The sequence below is a fragment of the Sitophilus oryzae genome, unplaced genomic scaffold (genome assembly GCF_002938485.1).
Source record: "Sitophilus oryzae breed Bouriz unplaced genomic scaffold, Soryzae_2.0 scaffold_169_pilon_pilon, whole genome shotgun sequence".
Lineage (NCBI taxonomy): Eukaryota > Metazoa > Arthropoda > Insecta > Coleoptera > Curculionidae > Sitophilus > Sitophilus oryzae.
This window is the reverse complement of record NW_022146390.1, coordinates 427,325-450,377: the sequence shown is the minus strand read 5'-3', so window position 1 is coordinate 450,377 and position 23,053 is coordinate 427,325.

The window sequence follows — 23,053 nt, the reverse complement described above, 5'->3', positions numbered from 1 at the left end:
ATTTTACCAATTTATAATAGTCCAGAAGATGCCGTTATATCTGTTCCACCAAGATGTGAAGTGATAAGAACTCACTCCAAAACGTCAAACGCCACTGAAGTGATATTAAACTCACTCCAAAACGTCAAACAAGACTCGGTAGTATTAAATGAAGAAATAGCTCCAGGACTTTTCGTGGCCGGAAGCATAATATCAAACAAAAGCCCCTATTTGAGAGTAATGAATACTAATTTTGAAAGTATAGTCATAAAAAATCCCAAAATCACGTATTCTTCTTTAGTTTTTGAAATTTGCCGAAAATTTAATCTTAAGTTAAATCCAAAAAATGCATGTTCTTCCAAAATAACGTTACGTATTTGGGCAAAGTTACATCGAACGGCGTACTACCACACGAAACGAAATATGATATTCGTAATCAACGTGGTGGAAACTCTTCTCAATACAGAAACAACGGTCAATCAAACTACAATAATTATAGTGCAGATAGGTACCAACGGAATAATTATAATATGTACGAAATGTCGACCAATCCAAATAGAGGATTTTCCTATAGAAGCAGACCAAACAGGTATGTAATATAAGGACTTATGATGCTGATCAAAACCCATCTTCACAGGACGCCAACCAGGAAAACTGAACGGAACTCACTCCAAAACGTCAAACGTCACTGAAGTGATATTAAACTCACTCCAAAACGTCAAACAAGACTCGGTAGTATTAAATGAAGAAATAGCTCCAGGAGTTTTCGTGACCGGAAGCATAATATTAAACAAAAGCCCCTATTTGAGAGTAATGAATACTAATTTTGAAAGTATAGTCATAAAAAATCCCAAAATCACGTATTCTTCTTTAGTTTTTGAAATTTGCCGAAAATTTAATCTTAAGTTAAATCCAAAAAATGCATGTTCTTCCAAAATAACGTTACGTATTTGGGTCATAAAGTTACATCGTACTACCCGACGGGTAGTACCCGAACGGCGTACTACCCGACGAAACGAAATATAATATTCGTAATTACCCACAACCAAAGTCATCAGATGACGCAAGACGATTTGTCGCATTTTGCAATTATTATTGACGATTTATAAAAAATTTCGCTGACATAGCAAGACCTTTAAATAAACTTTTAAAGAAGAATTCAGAATTTTTATGGACCGAAGAATGCCAAGAATTATTTGGAAAATTGAAAAAACTCCTTTTAGAACCACAAATTTTACAGTATCCCGATTTTGACAAGCCTTTTCTGCTCACAACAGATGCGTCGAGAGAAGCTTGTGGAGCAGTATTATCGCAAAACTTCGGGGGAGAAGACCTACCCATTGCTTTTGCATCGAGAGGATTCACGAAAGGCTAAATTAATAAATCCACCATTGAGAAAGAACTAGCTGCCATTCATTGGGAAATTAACTACTTTAGGCCTTATTTGTATGGTAATAAATTTTTTGTCAAGTCAGATCATAGACCACTTGTTTACCTATTTTCATTGAAAAATCCATCTTCAAAACTAACGAGAATGAGGTTGGATCTTGAGGAATACGATTTTGAAATTGAATACATTAAAGGCAAAAATAATGTGTTAGCAGACGCATTATCCAGAATAACGATTGAAGAATTGAAAGATATAAACACAAAATCAGCGCAAATTTTCGCTGTTACCACGAGATCTATGGCGAGGATAAGGCAAACATCATGCAATATTGACACCAAATTGCAAGAAGTTCAACCACCCGATATGACGCCAAAAATAATTAAAAAACAGATGATAATTTCGATTTATTTCCTGTTCCTACTTTAAAGTTTATAATTAAGCCAGATCGTCTACGGATAATTATGGAAAAATATGGAAAAAAGAAGTTCAGCGCTGAAATATGTTTCACTAATGACAATTTTTCCTTAGGGAAAGTGTTGTCTCAGTTTCAAAAAATGGCTAGTGAAAATAAGCTGGAAAAACTTAAATTAAATATAAATGATGAAATATTTAAATCATACACGATAAGTGATTTTAAATTAGTAGGCCAATATATTTTTATATTTTAGAAAATACTAGAATATATCTATACAGGGAACCCAAAGTAATTACAGAGGAAGAACAAAAATTGAATTGAAATTGATACAACAACCAAATCCACTGACAGGAGGACATTGTGGACAAAAGAGACTTTTGAAGAAGTTAAGATCAAAATGCCATTGGAAAAATATGTCTCGTGATGTTGCTACCTACGTAAAAAATTGCAAGAAATGCCAACTAAATAAAAGCAAAATTAAACACATTGAACCCATGGTAATTACGCCAACTCCACAACAACCGTTTGATACTGTTACGATAGACACTATTGGTCCATTTACGAAAAGCGAAAATAATAATGCTTACGCTGTAACTATGCAGTGCGAATTAACCAAATATGGCATTGCACCTGTTCCAAATATAGAAGCTCTTACGGTGGCAAAAGCAATAGTAGAAAATTTTATTTTAGTATTTGGCCCCATGAAGGAAATTAGAACAGATATGGGAACCGAATATCGAAATGAAGTTTTAGAGAAGTTGTCGAACATTTTAAACATTAGTCACAAGTTTTCAACCGCGTACAATCATGAGAGCATTGGTGGATATGAGAGGAATCACAGAGTGCTAAACGAATACTTAACATCTTATATTAATGAGACGCATACCGACTGGGATAAATGGATTAATTTTTACGCTTTTTGTTACAATATAACTCCCGGAGTTTATCACGAATACACTCCATTTGAACTAGTTTTTGGGAGAAAAGCGGAAATTCCTAACGAAGTATTAAACAAAATAGACCCCTGGTACAACATTGATGCATATTATCAAGAAGTTAGGTACAGAATGCAAATTTCTCATCAAAGAGCTAGAGATTTTTTAGTAAAAGTAAAGCAAAACCGCAAAATTAAGTATGACTTAATATCTCAAAATCTCAGTTTACAAAAAAATACTTAATTATTACGATAACACGTATTTAAATTTAATTTAGGTTCATAATATTATCTATTTATTTCTTTTTTCTTAAATGATAATAAATTTTATTGATTGAGTTACATTTTCTAGAAACTGACCAGTCTCAATTTGTTTGAATGAAATTCATTACCCTGAATTTCATTCATTTGAAAAGGGAAGATGTGGTGCAACCAAATCAAATGCTTATTCAGTAAACTCTGCTAAGGCAAGAAAATATTATTTATTAATATACACTAAAGCTGTAAGAATTTTGTTCATTTCATATATTTGAGCGGGCCGAAAAACGCTCTTTGCCATCTTTTGACGGGAGATGCACTAATATCTCACCGACACTTTACGACATCGTCTGTTGATATAGAAGAAGTTTTGCTTGCCGTATCGGTGAGAACCAGCCCCTGGACAGCCCGCCTGATGAAGGGTAGGCCCAGAAATCGGTTGTGGGAGTGGAGCTTGGTTCCCCCCTTTACGACAAGCAAAACAATTTTCTTTTTACTTTTTATTTTTTTTAATTTTTTCTCTACTTTCGATTTTTCGAAATTAGAAAAAATACACAGCTAAAGGCAAAAAATATTATTTATTAATATACACTAAAGCTGTAAGAATTTTGTTCATTTCATATATTTGAGCGGGCCGAAAAACGCTCTTTACCATCTTTTGACGGGAGATGCACTAATATCTCACCGACACTTTACGACATCGTCTGTTGATATAGAAGAAGTTTTGCTTGCCGTATCGGTGAGAGCCAGCCCCTGGTCAGCCCACCTGATGAAGGGTAGGCCCAGAAACCGGTTGTGGGAGTGGAGCTTGGTTCCCCCCTTTACGACAAGCAAAACAATTTTCTTTTTACTTTTTATTTTTTTTTAAATTTTTTCTCTACTTTCGATTTTTCGAAATTAGAAAAAATACACAGCTAAAGGCAAGAAAATATTATTTATTAATATACACTAAAGCTGTAAGAATTTTGTTCATTTCATATATTTGAGCGGGCCGAAAAACGCTCTTTCCCATCTTTTGACGGGAGATGCACCAATATCTCACCGACACTTTACGACATCGTCTGTTGATATAGAAGAAGTTTTGCTTGCAAGAAAATATTATTTATTAATATACACTAAAGCTGTAAGAATTTTGTTCATTTCATATAACTCATGTTTATACTCATTGTAATTTGACTACATTGTTCTGATAGGGGACCTGAATTGGTAATTTGTTCTCTAATGAGATATATAAAGTTTTGCTGTTCTTGTTTCACGTATAAGAGGGAATTTTTATGGTGTTGTGTTCCAGCGTAGTTGAGTCAGATACATATCCATTTACTATTTTATATAGGTATATTAAGGTCGAGGGGTGTCTCACTAATGGAATTACATGTACATTTTCTTGGCAGTCGCTGGCAGTCATCGGCAATCTTATGGCAGTCGCCTATAATAATTACATGGCAGTCACAGGCAGTCTTCTTCGTAGTCATTGGCAGTCACTTGGCAGCGGAAGGATATTTTGGCAGTACGTGTACATTTTTTACCCGAGTGAGACACCCCTCGATTAAGGTATATTAGGTATATTAAGGAAGCTATATAAAAACCTTGAACCAGCTAATTCGCATACACTCGCACTTAAAATAGAAAAAGAACCAGCCGTAACGAAGACTAAAATAGAAAAGGCTATCAAATCATTAAAAAGCTCAAAGGCACCTGGTGTGGATAATATTACAGGTGAAATTATAAATGCGATGGGGAGAGCTAGGTTACAGAGATCATCCACAAATTATGCTCTTATCATATGGGAACCGTTTAAATGGTGCAAATCACTGTTTTTCAAGCAAGGCTGGCCCACTGACTGCGCTAATTATAGAACGATAGGGCTTATTAATCACACTAGCAAAGTACTACTACACATTATCAATAGCCGTCTAAAATACTTCAGTCTAAAAGAAATATCTGAAGAGCAAACAGGTTTCATACCCGGCAAAGGTACTAATGAGCAAATATTAAACGTCCTACAAGTTATCGAGAAAGCGTATGAGTTTAACATCCCGACTTATCTGTGTTTCGTGGACTACAGCAAAGCATTTGATTGTATTAAGTGGAACAAACTTTGGTCTGTATTAGAAAACATGTTGAGTCCCTCAACACCTTATCCAGCTGATCCGAGGTCTGTACGAGAATAGCAGAGGAAAAGTAAGAGTAAACAACACCATTTCAGATGCATTTGACTTGGAGGCGGGAGTGCACTAGGGATGCATTTATCTCCCTTACTCTTCAATATATGTGGCGAACGGAGGGAATGAGGGAAGTTATGGAAGACTAGAACGCCGGTATTACTATAGGCGGTAAACAAATAACGAATTTAATGTACGCAGATGATACACTTATATTTGCATCCTTCGTTAATGAATTAAAATCCATTATCTAAAAATTAGAGGTGGTCAGTGAGAAATATGGGTTAAAATTAAATAAAAGAAAAAGAAATTAATTTCGATTAATTAATTAATCGAAATTATCGATCGAAAACCCACGAATACAACAGAAATAGCAGGTTTCGAAGTTGTAGATCAATATATATATATATATATATATATATAGTAGTATATATATATATATATATATATATATATATATATATATATATATATATATATATATAAACAAAGGAAGTTATCGTGGAAACTATAAAAAAACGAAGAAAGAAATTTATTGGGCAAGTCCACAGAAAGATTAGTCGCGATATATGACTAAAACATGACTACCCGTAGACACTCAGTGTTTCTGCCTTCCGGCTTCATCAATACGGGAGGAACTGGCAACGATGAACTAGCGATCCTGAAAAAGAGAAAGAAAAGGAGAAGCAAACGAGGCACAAAGGCGCCATTTGCAGCTGGTCCGGCAGTAGCTTACAATTTGAAGCGTTACTACTCGAAACCGCCGCGGAGGCGTTCCAACACACCTCGCCGCTATCACCCCTGGCCCAGAGAAAAACAATAAACAAAGGAAGTTATCGTGGAAACTATAAAAAAACGAAGAAAGAAATTTATTGGGCAAGTCCACAGAAAGATTAGTCATGATACATGACTAAAACATGACTACCCGTAGACACCAGTGTTTCTGCCTTCCGGCTTCATCAATACGGGAGGAATCAGCAACGATGAACTAGCGATCCTGAAAAAAGAAAAAGGAGAAGCAAACGAGGCACAAAGGCGCCATTTGCAGCCTGGTTAGGCAGTAGCTTACAATTTGAAGCGTTACTACCGAAAAAACCGCTGCGGAGGCGTTCCAACACACCTCGCCGCTATCACCTTGGCCCAGAGAAAACAATAAACAAAGGATGTTATCGTGGAGACTATAATAAAAAGAAGGAAGAATTTATTGGGCAAGTCCACAGAAAGATTAGTCATGAGATATGACTAAAACATGACTACCCGTAGACACTCAGTGTTTCTGCCTTCCGGCTTCATCAATACGGGAGGAATCAGCAACGATGAACTAGCGATCCTGAAAAAAGAAAAAGGAGAAGCAAACGAGGCACAAAGGCACCATTTGCAACCTGGTTAAGCAGTAGCTTACAATTTGAAGCGTTACTACCGAAACCGCCGCGGAGGCGTTCCAACACACCTCGCCGCTATCACCCTGGCCCAGAGAAAACAATAAACAAGGAAGTTATCGTGGAAACTATAAAAAAACGAAGAAAGAAATTTATTGGGCAAGTCCACAGAAAGATTAGTCATGATACATGACTAAAACATGACTACCCGTAGACACTCAGTGTTTCTGCCTTCCGGCTTCATCAATACGGGAGGAATCAGCAACGATGAACTAGCGATCCTGAAAAAAGAGAAAGAAAAGGAGAACCAAAGGAGGCAATAAAGGCGCCATTTGCAGCTGGTCCGGCAGTAGCTTGCACCGAAGCGTTACTACCGAAAACCGCTGCGGAGGCGTTCCAACACACCTCGCCGCTATCACCCCTGGCCCAGAGAAACAATAAACAAAGGAAGTTATCGTGGAAACTATAAAAAAACGAAGAAAGAAATTTATTGGGCAAGTCCACAGAAAGATTAGTCATGATACATGACTAAAACATGACTACCCGTAGACACTCAGTGTTTCTGCCTTCCGGCTTCATCAATACGGGAGGAATCAGCAACGATGAACTAGCGATCCTGAAAAAAGAGAAAGAAAAGGAGAACCAAAGGAGGCACAAAGGCGCCATTTGCAGCTGGTCCGGCAGTAGCTTACAATTTGAAGCGTTACTACCGAAACCGCCGCGGAGGCGTTCCAGCACACCTCGCCGCTATCACCCTTAGTTATCGTGGAAACCATAAAAAAACGAAGAAAGAAATTTATTGGGCAAGTCCACTTTTTTCATCGTTGCTGATTCCTCCCGTATTGATGAAGCCGGAAGGCAGAAGGTAGTCATGTTTTAGTCATGTATCATGACTAATCTTTCTGTGGACTTGCCCAATAAATTTCTTTCTTCGTATATATATATATATATATATATATATATATATATATATATATATATATATATATATATATATATATATAGATATATATATATATATATATAGTATATAAGATATATATATATATATATGCCTATCCTATGAGGACTATATGACTAAAAAACTTGCTGGAAGTGCCGAGTAGGACACGTTGAATGTGGCTCCAAGACGGAGTGATGACTATTATCTCGCCAGAATCAGTTGATTACGATGTCAGCTTCAAATCGAGGATTCCCATATCCGGTCACTGAGCGATCTCCACCAGTCAATATTCATATTCCGGGTACCAGCCTAGGGAGCCACTGAATGAATCTTGATGCGTCGGCACTCTGGCCCGTGCACAATTGCCATCACGACATAATGAATCAGCTGTTATGATGTAGCTGTGTTAAGATTCATTGCTTTTTGTTTTGCTGCTTGATCACGCAAATGCACCGCCATACCCGACCATGCCTAGTTTGGATTCCAGGGAGAAATTGGCGCATGGGGCCGCCACTCGGCCATAGGCATACCCCGGATGGGATATTTCTAGCGATTACAGCGAAATTTCGAGCGACGTGAATTTTCTTTTGCACAGCTTGCTTCTGCGAGACGCCAGCAGTGGACGGAAACTGCTTTGAGTTTGACTTTACAAATTCCAGCAGAAGAAAGTCAGGGGAATACAACGTTGCTCAGCCCAATCGGAATTTTGTGGCGAATTTAGCTGAGCGATTGCCAATGCATCGACATGTTAACAGCAGTCAGCCCAGTCTTGCTGGAACTAGAGAAAGATCACCTGATTGAACAGCTGAACTGGTCAGACGTAGCTGCGTGCATCAGGTTCGTGTCCCTCTAACAACTACATCGAGCAGACGATTTCACCGCCAAGAAAAGGATCAGCCGCTTTTAAACATCGCCGACGTACGATACAGTTTTGGCGACAGTGAACCGCGATCCGTAAGCTGCTGCTAAAGAAATCGTCAGCCGCCCACCGTCAGCCGAGCCGACGATACGCTCGCGAAACAGACTCAACAAAGATGAAACTTGGCGGATGTTCTGTCTTTTCATTAAGATGCCGTTTACATCAGTTGCGCTTGCCAGCTGTAGTAGCTCCAGTGATCTATCATATACCTCGTTGAGAGGCAAGAACCCTGGAAGATTTGCCTGTATGGGATCGATTGCCGCGATAGCGGCAAAGATCGGTTGTTGCTTCATCTTGGACAGAGGCAGCAAATTGCAGAAGACCCGTCGCAGTTTGAAGCCGTGGCATCACCAGTGGAGGTTGTAATGAGCGCGCGGTAAAGACGAAGTTAGTTGTTTCCATCTTAATAATAAATTAGCAAACCAAGAACGGAACTGGTCCCCGATGCTTTCAACATGGAAAATAAAATTACGCCGGTTTATGTCTCACATCCAAGCAAATATAATCGCAGCATCGTAGCATGCATGCAGTTGTTCAAAATGGTGTTGCCCATTCAATCGCAACTTGTACGCGTGCCTGGGTGTTGCCAAGAATTAATAGGCTACTCAATTAAAGCTGTAATCAGGGGCATTTAGAGTGAGAAGCGTGCAGGCTAAGGCAGTTCCAAGAAAACAAGCACTTACTAAAACATTTGTTGATTCAGATATAGAACAAGGTGGAATAGTACGTATGTAATGTTGCAGACTGATTCGAACAAAAAAGCTGCAATAAATTTTTATCCGAATGTGGCATTGGAGTCCTCAAGAGGGAGAGGGAATGATCGGTTCTTAATTTCAGTTTTATCATGTTGTTACCAAGCAACCCTGTTATTGCTTCAGAATATTCATCTGCTGGTGTATCATTAGTTATTCCACTGATAACAATGCTTAAGATTCTTCTTTGAATTCTCAACAGGATTCAGAGATACGCTTCTTGAAGTTACGCTTAAAGCAGATTATCAAATGAACATCTTCTTCATTAAAGTCGTTTCCAGAATTATTAATTGCTACTCTGTTGGATCCGCCCACACGCAGTTCAATAACAGAATGCATGATTTCACGACAAAATGCAGATTAAGTGGTAGATTCAGTTCTACGGGAATCCGGCTTTAAGCGTAATAATATTTATGCATATTGGGATTGCAAGTCCCTATTCATTGTCTAAAGGCTGCTGCCAATAAGTATTTGCGCGACTCCGACCAATCAGTTAAGTCGCCGTGAGCAATTACGTTTCACCATCGTTGCCGGCGCCAGTTTACAGCCAATCGAAGAGCTCATTTATTAGGAAATAATGCGGATAAGTTTCATTTTTTTAACGTATAGTTAGTGCTGTTCTAATTTTCGTTCAGCTTTTATTTTGCATTATTTAGTTTCTGTTTTTTTGTTTATTTATGTTTATGTTTATTTCAGTTTGCTCCGTAAATTAAATTCGTCAAGCGCTTATAATATGTTTATTACTCGTTTTATTGTTAATTATATATTCCAAAAATTTGCTTGTTCTGCTATATTGCTTTTTAGCGTACTGTAATTCAGCAAAATATCTGCCTTGGCCGCCTGAGTCGAGCCTTACAGTAATATATTATACGAGTAGTGCTGGTTTCATTTGTCATTTGTCATTACTGTCCATTTCAGTACTCAGCAGTAAAACAGACTGAGTACCGATCAACAGCGTTTGTGGATCATTTAGTGTCCAGCACCAGCAGCCCCAGTTAAGTTGTCGAACTGATGTAGCACCATGACCACTGGATTTTTCATTGAGTGATTGATCTTATTTTTAGTTCACCAGGCTTCGACAAGAATTAGCGATTGCGAGGAAGTTTGCATCTTCTTGCAGAAAGGTACTACATGTTAACAGATCGGTAAACCCAATCATCGATTTTTGTGAAAAAATTTAAACTATTAATGCTTAACCACTATTTCGGCTTGGAGATCACTTAATGCAATTTTCAAAATACAGCGATTTTGTGCCTGCGTAACATGACAGTTCACCAGACTCGCGACCTAACCGCACCGATTACTTCAGCGACGCCTGAGAATTACCGAACGATCAACGTGTATTCCGTCGACCCGTCTCGACGATCTATCGGTTGCCAACAGTTTCTTTACGAGACTTTAGATAACAGGTAATCGCCAACATATAGCAAATTGTCAGTTTGAATATGTTTATCCACACGGAAATTACGAAAACACCAACAATATTTTTTTCTTTTACCTAATTGAACACGTTTTGTGCTTCACTTACATAGTTTTATATTCGCATCAAACACGTCATATTTCAGTGAAGACTATCGGCGCCAGCTTTAGCTTCACACATATTTATTTATATTAGTTGAACTTAACTTACTTGCTTGTCAAAACCATAATTAGTATTAGGTCTTGTAGTACAGTTGAATATTGCAGCTATGGTCGTCACTTTGCTGGTCACCACTGAAAATACTAAAGAATTTCAGCCTGACTTCAGATGGGTTTCCTGCATAGAATTCCTCATACCAGATATTTCGAGAATGAGCATTGTGTCCCTCCATGCCAGCTTCTACCGCATGACTACGTGTAGACTGTGAGCCTACTCATCGTTTTTCATCTCTCTTTGCATCACCATTGAGTGCTTCGATGTGCCGCTACGATTGATTTGCCACACGCCAGCCGCACTGAGCTAGGGAACAGGCTCTAGTGCAGCATTTGCCATTACATGATTTTGTCAAAGTTATTGAGACATCAGGGAAATTAGTTTTGCAAGTCGAGTTTGTTGTTATTGAAATGGCTCCTTTCATGTTGCATATGGTTATGGAATAATATGAAGATATTTCAGGTGCGTCACATCCTCCCTATATATCCATATATATATATATATATATATATATATATATATATATATATATATATATATATATATATATATATATATATATATATATATATATATATATATATATATATATATATATATATATATATATATATATATATATATATATATATATATATATATATATATATATATATATATATTATATATATATATATATATATTAATATATATCAATATATATATATATGGATATATAAGGAGGATGTGACGCAGAAATCAAGAGAAGACTGTGTATATCACGTAATTCCATGACCAAACTCAATAAAATATGGAAAGATTCAGCCATTTCAATTAACAACAAACTCAGACCACTAAGAGCCCTAATTTTCCCTGTTGCCACTTATGTCTCAGAGACCTGGACATTGAAGTTGGCAATGAAACGTAAAATCGATGCTTTTGAAATGTGGTGTTATAGACGAATGCTGCGAATACCGTACACAGCTCACCGTACAAACATTTCAATACTCGAACAACTGAATATCGAATCTAGACTGTCGATATTAATAAATCAATCATATTTAAGATATTTTGGCACATATCCAGGCACACCAATGGCCTAGAAAAACTAATTGTGGAGGGAAAAATGAACGGGAAACGTCCTAGAGGGAGATCTCCAAACCGTTGGGAGGACCAAATGAAAACGATAGTAGGTCATAGTCTGCACGAGGTCAGTACTGCTGTGCAGTACAGAACAACATGGAGGGACACAATAAATAATGCTCATTCTTACCAAATTCAATGGATAATCTGAAACATGAATTCTATGCAGAATTATATCTGAGAGTCGAATAAATTTCTTTTGAACATTTTCAATTGCTTATTTAGTGTAAAGTGGTGACCATATTAAACTGCAATATTCCAACTGTAATCTTACAAGGCTATTGTATAATACAATTACGGTTTTTTGACCTACAAATTAATTAGAGTTCCTTAATATAAATAAATATAATATTGTGAGCTTAGCTATTGCGGATCTTCTAGTCTCTTCACTAAATCCACGTTGATTCGTGATGAGAGAGCCAAGATATATGTACGGGGTGGACCAAATTGGACGCGGAGATAGACCAAAACTAATGTCGGTGTTTGGAGCTGAATTTCACCAAAAAATAATGGTAAAACCGCAAATATTAGAAGAAAAAAAAAATGAAAATATTGTTACGTTTTTCGTCGGTTCCGTGTGGATAGAAAGTCTAATTTATTTAAACCCAATTTATTTTACACTAAGTAACAAAACAATAACGTTAAAACTACTCAAAGAACTATTTACAACTTATTTACTATTTATCTAATATTCATCTAAAAGGGATTTCTTTTGAATTTGACCGATCTGTTTCTCTCCCTCCTTTGCATAGGCCTCGGGTAAACAATTCTCGAATAGTCCATTAGATCATTAGGTGCACAGAGAAGTGGAACTCGATTGTTCTCGAACGTTCGATGAGTCATTATGGTGTCTCTTCTTTCATGCGATTCCAGGTCATATGGGGTGGGACATATTAGTCAGGTTAGGCCGAGTCCACACGGGTCCGCAACAATATGCATTTTTAAAAAATCGCTGTAACTTTTTTGGAAAATTTTGTGTATCTATGAAAATATCTCCAAAGCGTAGAATTTAATGGTTTAAGCATGTTTTTTTTTAATTAATAGTTTAAGAGTTTTCACAAAAAAATCATTGTTTTATATGGGACACCTTGTATATTTTCGATCTATTGAAAATAAATTAAAATTACCTTTCTAAAAAGAGAGATGCAAACTCTCGCATAATCGCTAATTCTAATTCTTGTCGGAAGTATACGGGTGATTTAAAAATAAGATCCTTCAATTTTCCTCAATGAGAAAAATCCATGGGTGTCAAGTCGGGCGATCTCGCCGGCCAACGGTTGGAACCTTGGTTAGCTAGTTTTCTTTCGTGACCGGGACAGTTACTTTTTAAAAAACAACACAGAAAACTTGATCAGTTATTGAATCTGTTTGGTTGAACAGAACTAACAAAAAGATACTGAAATACAAATGGACAAATGACAAATGACAAATGGAACTTATATTTACTCGTATAAACTATTACTGCTGAGTAGAGACCGACCGAATATATTTTTTTGGCCGAAGCCGAAGCCGAACTTCGGTTTATGAGTCACCTTCGGCCGAAGCCGAAGTTATTTTTATTAACTTGAAAATTGCAGTAAAAACAAAAATATGATTAGATAATAAAGTAGGGCAAATATATAATGTTTTGGAATTATATAATTAATAAAACAGTACATAATAAACATAAAATAAAGAGCGATATTCTAAAAACAGATAACAGATAATTTAAAACAGAGAAAAATGATTATGAGGAACAAATTTAAATAATAAACATAAAACATAACAAATTTTCTAGAAATAAATATAACAAAATAAAAGTAATTTAAGGCAGAACGAGGCTCAGTATACAAAATTGAACAGCCTAATATTATACGTTAAAAAATGAAACTTATCCGCATTATTTCCTAATAAATTAGCTCTTCGATCGGCGTAAAGTTGACCAGCAGAGCTAAGTAATTGCTCACTAGCTACACTTATTGGTGGAGCCGATAAAAACTTATTGGCAGCAGCCTTTAGAGAAACATAGGGACTTGCATCCCAATATTCATAAATATTACCACTTCTTAAAAGTAATGATTCCCGTAGATATGAATCTAGGTAAGCTGCATTTTTGTCATTAGAATCATGCGTTTATTCTGTTGTGGGCAAAACTACTGCACTATCATGTGAACCCCAAAGAGTGTCTTCTATGTCTACTTCTATGGGAGAGCCCGATGATGAAGCTGAGGCAATAGACGGAGAAGCCGGACCTTTATTTGAAGAACTAGATCTAGGCTCATCGGATGATTGCCGCATTAATGCAAGGTTAGGTATATTGTATATCTCTTTTGCTTGTAACCACCTGTTCGTTTGTTAAATACTTGGCTTTAAAACGAGGATCCAGCAGAGTAGCAATTAATAATTCTGGAAACGTTTTAATAAAGAAGAATCTTCTATTTAATGAATCACTTAAGCGTAACTTTAAATAACGTATCTCCTCAGAATCCTGTTGACCTATGCAAAGTTTTCCATTAAGCATTGTTATCAGTGGAATAACTAATGATACACCAGCAGAGTCGGCTGAAAGATCTTAAGTTGCTTGGTAACAGCATGATAAAACTGAAATTAAATTGCTGATCAGTTCCCATTCCTCTCCATTGGGGACTCCAATGCCACCACGTTCAGCTATATAAAAATTTATTGCAACTTTTTGTTCGAATAGTCCTTGTAACATTACATAGGTACTATTCCACCTTGTTTCTATATCTTGAATCAACAAATGTTTTGGTAAATTGCTTGTTTCTTGGAACTGCCTTAGATACCTGTACGCTTGTTCACTCCTCCTAAAATGCCCCACAATCTTACAGCATTTTTTAATTGTATTTTCTATTAATTCTTGTTTAAATATCACGAATTACAAGTTGCAATGAATGGGCAACACACCCTAGACAAGTAAATTTTGCATGCACATAGCTGCGATTATATTTGCTTCGTTGTCAGACAAAGCCATGTGAATTTTGTTTTCTATGTTGAAAGCATGAGTTAGTTCATTAAGCTTTGGGGTGTTGTTGTGGGACAGCCAGTTACCTTCAAACCTTATTTTAAGTTCTTGGTTTGCTAATTTATTATTAAGATGGAAACAACTAACTTCCGTCTTTACCGCGCTCGGTTGCAACCTCCACTGGCGGAAGTAGTTTCCCAGGGAATACAGGTCTTCCGCAAGAACAGCCTCTGTCTCCTCGAGGTTTTTATGTCTTGTAGCTATCGCCCAATCGTCCGCATACCCAAATTTTCTAGCTGAAGTAGCAGGCATATCAGCGATATATAAATTAAACAGCAATGGAGCTAAGACAGAACCTTGTGGCAATCCGTTATTAAGTTTCATCTTTTTGCTCTCTTTCTCTCCCAGTTTTACCTGAAAGAGTCTGTTTCGGAGCATATCGTCGACCAGGCTGACGGTCCTTCGGCAGGGGATTTCTTTAGCTAGCTTACAGATCAGTTCCTGTCTCCAAACTGTATCGTACGCCGCGGTCAAGTCAATAAAAGCAACTGATGTTTTTTCTTGGCGTTGAAATCCTGCTTCGATGTAAGTTGTTAGGGACAGAACCTGATCCACGCAGCTACGTCCAGGACGAAAGCCAGCCTGTTCAATCGGTATACTCTCTATTATCTTTGGGCTTACTCTGTTGTAGATTGGTCTCTCCAGAAGCTTGTAGATTGTGCTCAGCAGTGCGATTGGGCGATAACTTTGTGGCTGGTCGTTAGGCTTACCAGGCTTTAAGATGGCAATGATTTTAGCGCTTTTTAGTGACGGTGGAATGTGCCTGTTTTAACTATGTCGGTGAAAAAATGCATCAACCATCGCTTTGTAAATTCACCACAATTCAGAAGGAATTCCGAATGGATGCCGTCAAATCCCGGAGCTTTGCCAGCCTTAATATGTTGTAATGCAGCTAATATTTCTTCGAAGGTAAAAGGCTGGGAGTATCTGTCTCCTCAGCACAGGATGATTTAAGCTGTTTTAATTGTCGCTTGATTTCGATTGTGTGTGCACGGTCCCTTGGTGCTCTTGAGGTATTAACAATATTAGAGGCGATTTCGTTTGGAGTCACAGGAGTGTCCACTATTGTTCTTTGATTATCTCCACCCAGTTTTCGTAATAATGCCCAAGCTTTTCTGCTGGATTTTGTAAAGTCTAAACTTTCAACAGTTTCCGTCCACTTCTAGCGTCTCGAAGAGTTTAAACTGTGCAAAAGTTCGTCAGCTATTTCGCGGTCACCTAATTCTAGAAATTCCCTGTATAGCCTTTCGCTAGTCTTGCCCCATCCCGGGATGTACTCCTTTCTATAACCCCTAGGTATGGTTTTCTTGGCGGTGCTAATGATAGCACCAACAAACCTTTCATAATTTCTCCCTAGAGGGGGGATCCAACCTAAGCATTTGTCGAGATTATTGGAGAATGTTTCCCAATTTGCTTTATTGAAGTTCCATCTCGGGCGGGGAAAAAATTTTACTAAAACTCAACCCAATTTCTATTAACACAGGGCGATGTTGGCTATGTGGAAAATCATCCAGGACAGTTCGTGTAGTTGGAAGCGGATGTTCATTGCTATCTGAAGAAACGAAACACAAATCTGGGTTATAATCCTGTCTCCATGCTGCAGACTTAAAAGTACCGGGATCTTTAGCGTTAAATACGAGGTATAGGTTGTGCTCGTCTGACCAGTCCATGAGGCTTTCGCCATTCAAATCATTTTCCCTGTATTTCCATTTGGTGTGGTGGCTGTTGAAATCTCCTATGTATACAGCTGGGTGAAGGAAAGGCTGGATGACATGCTGTGGCCATAGGGCAAGGGGCGGTTTATAAATATTGCACACTGTGATCTCGCCAACTTGAATGGTAATTTCATGGATATTGTTACTTGTAGAAGCACGCTTCAGAGTTGCATTTTCAATTGTGTTCCGAATGTAAGTGGCAGTACCATAAGATCTATTATAAGTGGCTCCTATAAGCTCATACCCAGGAATCCTTGCTCTTGACCGGAATAGATCCTCAGTTTCCGTATGAGTTTCCTGGATTGCCAGTACGTCGACATCGTAGTCAATTAAAATCTTGCGAAGGAGATCGCATTTTGCTCGACTAATCCCCTCCACATTCAACTGGCAGGCTCGGATGCTAGGTTCAAGTTTTTTAGTCATATAGTCCTCATAAGGACTAGGCATTTTTCCATAATTTTTCTTACTTGCTTGTACCATAGTGATGCAATTGACCAAGAGATCCAGATAGGATTGTTTGGTCGCCAGTTGTGCTAGTTCATTTAGTTTGCGTCTATAATTACACGCTATCCAGGGTTTACCACGAGGAGGCGAACTAGCATTACACCCCATCCTGCAACCACCGCGCATCGCGCCGAATTGAAATTTTCAGGCTCGAACAAGAAATCGCTCCGCGGTTACGTGACGGATGAGCCGACGTCTTCGCCTTCGGCAAAATCTTCGGCTTATTTTGGCCGAAGCCGAAGGTTTAAAATTGACCGAATGTGGCCGAAGCCGAAGCCGATTAATCGGTCGGTCTCTACTGCTGAGATGCAGTGACGTCAAAGGCGGGTGACGTACCCAGGTACGTGGATATAATTCCTCTCTCACAAGTGGAAAATTCTGGGGTTCGGTTCAGGATTTTCCTGGAGTGGAATTTCTTCTCTTTCTTCTATAATTCTTCCTTTAAATTTGTTAAATAACTGACATTAGCTAAATGACTTTACATGAAATAAACCCCTAGTTTTTGTCCATACGTAATTTGGCCGTTTTCTGTTAAAAGCAATATGGCGGCACAAAATTCCTAGAAATTTTAATAAAATTATTGATTGACTTTCGGACATTTTAATCTGAAAACTACCTAGAAGTATTAGTCGTAACTACCTACGTATAATTAACCAAGAAATTCCTAAAAATTATGTGGATGGACGATAATGTTACATAAACACGTTTAAAATTTATGACGTCATCTTTTTTAAGAAAACGCCCGAAATTCAGTTAATTAATAATAATTCAGACTAATGTTTTCTATTGCTATATTTACTAATGACATCGAAATAAATTTATTTAGAGGTCATTGATACTTACTATAAAATAGCTGAATAATTTTGAATGTTGTTTTTATTTTTTTGTTCTTTGACATTGTAAACATTTATAAATGTTTATTTGAAACAATAAGATTGACGATATTATTTGTATAATGTTTTGTCTTACCTTTTGTCTGTTTGTTTGTGTACCTTGTTTGTTTAAATTATTTGTTTAGTTTACCTTTGTCTACATATTGAAAAATTTTTTGACAATAAAGGCATTTATTTATTTATCCTGGTTTAGATTCTTTTCTATTTGTTTATTTAAATCAGGATTTGAAAACGATTCATTTTCCAATTCACCTAAAAGTTCCATTGCATCAAAGTCGGTCGATAACATTATTGCTTCGTTCAATGTATTTTTCATTACTCTTATTTTTGCTTTAATTTGTTAGCTCAATTTTTCCACAACATGACCAATATATTAATAGAATATATAACCATAGAATCCTTGTTCAGAAAATGCTGTTTTTATCCTGGTCTAGATTATTTTCTATTTGTTTATTTAAATAAGAATTCGAAAAAGATTCATTTTTCAATTCACCTAAAAGTTCCATTGTATCAAGGTCAGTCGATTACATCATTGCTTCGTTGAATGTATTTTTCATTCTTCTTCTTCATGTGTCTTCTCCTCATCGGAGTTTGGCGACCATCAATTGGAATTCCTCCCTGTCTTGAGCCAAACGGATAATTGCACTGGCCTCTCCTATATTAAACCACTGGCGCAAATTCCGCAACCAGGAAAACCGCTTACGCCCGATGCTTCGTCGTCCTTCAATCTTTCCCTCAACGATCAGCTGTAGGAAACTATATTTGTTATTTCGAAAAATATGACCAAAATATGCTGCTTTCCGTCGTTTCATTCTAGTCAGTAGTTCTTGGTCCTTACACATTGTTTCCAATAATTGGAGATTTGTTATTCGTTCGGTCCAGGATATTTTCAACATTCGTCGGTATAACCACATCTCAAATGAATCCAAGCGTGACATGGTCCGTGCCTTCAACGTCCATCCCTCGACTCCGTATAACAATGTAGAGAGTACATAGCATTTGGTAGCTCGCCATCGAGTAGTCAGATTCAGGTCTCGGTTGCAGAGTAGAGTTTTCATTTTGAAAAAAGTGTTTCTGGCTATTTCAATTCTATGTTTGATTTCTTCATCAGGATCCCATTTATCATTCAGCCAGCAACCCAAGTACTTAAATCTTCTTACCCTTTCTATATTTTGATCTTCCACCTGTATCCTGATATTTTCGATATTTTGTTTGCTGATAATCATAAATTTTGTTTTGTTCATATTTATTTTAAGACCATGACTCTGACTAATACTGCTAACTCTGTCCACCAGGCATTGCAAATCCTTCTCATTGCCAGCTAGGAGCACCGTATCGTCAGCATATCGGATGTTATTAATAGGTTTACCATTCCTTACCTTTATTCCCACTTCTAAATCTTCCAACGCCTCCTGGAATATCGATTCAGAATATAAATTAAACAGAAGTGGCGATAATATACATCCTTGTCTGACGCCTTTAAGAATTTCTATATCCGTTGTTGACATATTTCCGATTTTTATATAAGCTGACTGATTCCAATATAAGTTTCTAATGATTCTGATGTCTTTGCCATCTAACCCAATACGCTTCAGTAAATGTATCAGCTTGTCATATTTCACGTTATCAAATGCCTTCTCATAATCTATGAAACATGCGAAGGCACTTGTCTGCTGATCGAGGCATTTTTGGACTAAAACCTGTATTGAGAACAAAGCATCTCTGGTTCCCAGCCCACTTCTAAATCCGAATTGAGTTTCACTTATATTTTCGTCAATCCTTCTCCATAGTCTAGAGTGCATTACACGCAGAAACAATTTTAATGTATGACACATAAGGCTTATCAGACGATATTCATTGCATCTGTTTGAGTTTGACTTTTTAGGGAGCGGTACAAATGTGGATTGCAGCCATTGTATATGTATCTCTCCGGTGTTGTAGATGCGATTAAACAATTTAAGTAGAAGATTCATATTTTCTTCGTCTAACAGTTTGAGGATTTCAACATTTAAATCATCAGGACCGACAGCTTTTCCATTTTTAGTTTCTGCCAAGGCTTTAACTAATTCCTCCTAAGTATGTCTTTTGGTCCGTCTAAGCAATTGTCCCATTGATCTGTTGACTCTCGATAATCATTAAAACATTCCATTATGTAAGCTCTCCATATATCCAGTTCTTCTTGTTTATCTATCACCAGTTTGTTTTTATCATCAATAAGTTTGCCCGGTATTGTACGTTTATAAGTGTGTGTCACCTCTTTGATCTTTTTATGAAGGTGAAAACTGTCGTGTTTTTGTTCCAGGGTTTCTATATCAGCGCACTGTTCGTTTATCCATTTCTCTTTAGCTATTCTGATTTCACGCTTGATGATTCTGTTGATCTTATTATAATTTTCCAAGTTGTTCTTTTGTAGTCTTCTTTCCTCCATTAATTGTAATATTTTATTGGTCATCCAGTCTTTTTTCATTACTCTTATTTTTTTCTTTTTGGTTGTTTCCTATGTATTTTTTTTCTTTATTGAGAAGTTCTTTTTGAGAAATTTAATTTAAATTGGTTAGCTAAATTTTTCCATAACACGACCAATATATTAATAAAATATATAACCATAGAATTCTTCTGGTTTTATATTTGTTTAAGAAATGCTGTTTTAATCCTGGTTTAGATTCTTTTCTATTTGTTTATTTAAATCAGAATTTGAAAACGATTCATTTTCCAATTCACCTAAAAGTTCCATTGCATTAAGGTCAGTCGATTACATCATTGCTTCGTTCAATGTATTTTTCATTACTCTTATTTTTTCTTTTTTTTTTCTTTATGTTTGTTACTTCTGTATTGTTTTCTTTATTGAGAAGTTCTTTTTTCAGAAATTTAATTTAAATTTGTTAGCTAAATTTTTCTATAACACGAACCATATATTAATAGAATATATAACCATAAAATTCTTCTGGTTTTATTTTTATTCAAAAAATGCTCTTTTTATCCTGGTTTAGATTCTTTTCTATTTGTTTATTTAAATGAAAATTTGAAAACGATTCATGTTCCAATTTACCTAAAAGTTCAATTGTATCAAGATCGTCACTAGATTTTCCATTACTCTTATATTTGCTTTTTTCCCTTTTTGGTTGTTTCCTATGTATTTTTTCTTTATTTTAGTATTTGTTTCACATGTTTTAGAACTTGTGATATTTAGTAATTTGCATCTAATTAATCAGTCACTTGATAGTATACCATAATGTTTTTCAAAAAATACCAACATAGGGTGCTTTTCCGTACTCATCATTTTCTTGTCACTTACGCAAATTTTGACCAACGAACTGTCGTTATAATTGCCATCATTATTATTCTTTCCACTAAAGTCAGACGAATACTTAAACTCTCCATATCGAGGTTAAAAATTTTCGTATCTGCCTGTAATTCACCGTTGTCTTGAATATTTGGTTCGACTATCATGTTGTTTTCAATTATTCTTTCAGAATCTGATTCGGCGAAAGATTGTGTAGCGGACTCGAAAACTGTAAAAAACATATAGTGGATATAAGGTCTGTTGTTTAACATTGATATTAAACAACATGCATGTTTGTTTGTAAGGCACTCATCGCCTAAATTTACTCCTAAGCCTCTTATGTCACGTAATGAGTCATCATTTTTGCTTTCTCTAAAACAGCATTTATTTTTTTAAATTGATGTAATTTCTAGCATGCTCATTGTATTTACGCCATGTCTAACTTTCCTTTTTTCGCGCGGAAAAATAAATTTGTCACCAAAAACGTACAAAAAATAAAATTTTATCTCACGAGCAAACCATACCGAAGCATTTAATACTTATTTACACATAAAAAACATTATTTCACCGATCCGGTGGAAATCATATTTCCCTTCAAACGTTTAATAACTCTCTGATATGTACATAACTATCAAATATGATCGTTTTCAACATACCTGTATATTCAGTCACTATGTTATAGAGTGCTTGTTTCCTGTGTCTCCTCTGAATAATATCCAACATGTCAATATAAGAATTGTCGAAAATGTGGATGTCATTGATCTGGTCTTTCTGAAAACTTTTCACATGGTTGACTATTATATATCCATGGTAAGAAATGTTCGGTTGCATTGTATTCTCTACATTTATCGAGCAATATTATTAATAATAATAATAATACTTTATTTCACGTTGTCTATCAATTTATGGACAATCTGAAAAATAGATCACACAAAGGAAATGGTGTCACAAACAATAAAGGTCTAAACAGTGTATTGTATTCAATCGACATTTTATGCTTATCTATTAACCCAAAAATATATCTATAACCTAAATATTTGCCAAATATAAAATTCTCATCGGATATTTCCAAATCTTCTGCCTGAGCAATTCCCCAAATCTCCTGCCTGAGCGTTCCCCATTTCCCCAAATTCCTTCTACTTTCAATTGAACTTTTATTAATTTTAATTCACCTTTTTCCAAAATAATGGCTTGCAACTGAGCACTTGCAAAAAATTAAGTTATCCGTTCTTAGAATATAATCACAAGAACATTTTTACAGTGCCCTGGTTGTCGTTCCCCATTTCCCCATTTCCTTGGGGATTCCATTCTAACGCTGTGTTGCTATCAGGTTTCCGCAAAGTGTGACCTATCCATCCCCATTTTCTTTTGCGAATTTCAATGCTTACTTCTTGTTGCTTTGTAAGATGAAGCAGATCGGTATTGCGTATAGTGTCCGGCCAAAAGATTGATAAACACCTATGGGCGGTTGATAGATATTTTTGTCACTCTCCATGTCTCACAGCCATATAGTAGAACTGGAATGACATTAAAATTGAATATCTCAGTTTTGTCTGTGTGGAGAGTTGACGGGACGTCCAAATTGATTTTAGTTGTCCAAAGGCTCGCTGCGTCTTTCTGATTCTGCTAACAATATCCGCATCGGGACCACCGTTTGTTGTTACAATGCTTCCCAGGTAAGTGAACTCTGTTACGTTCTCAACATTTTTGTTCCCTACATTAAATGGAGTGTTGTTATTTGTGTTGATGC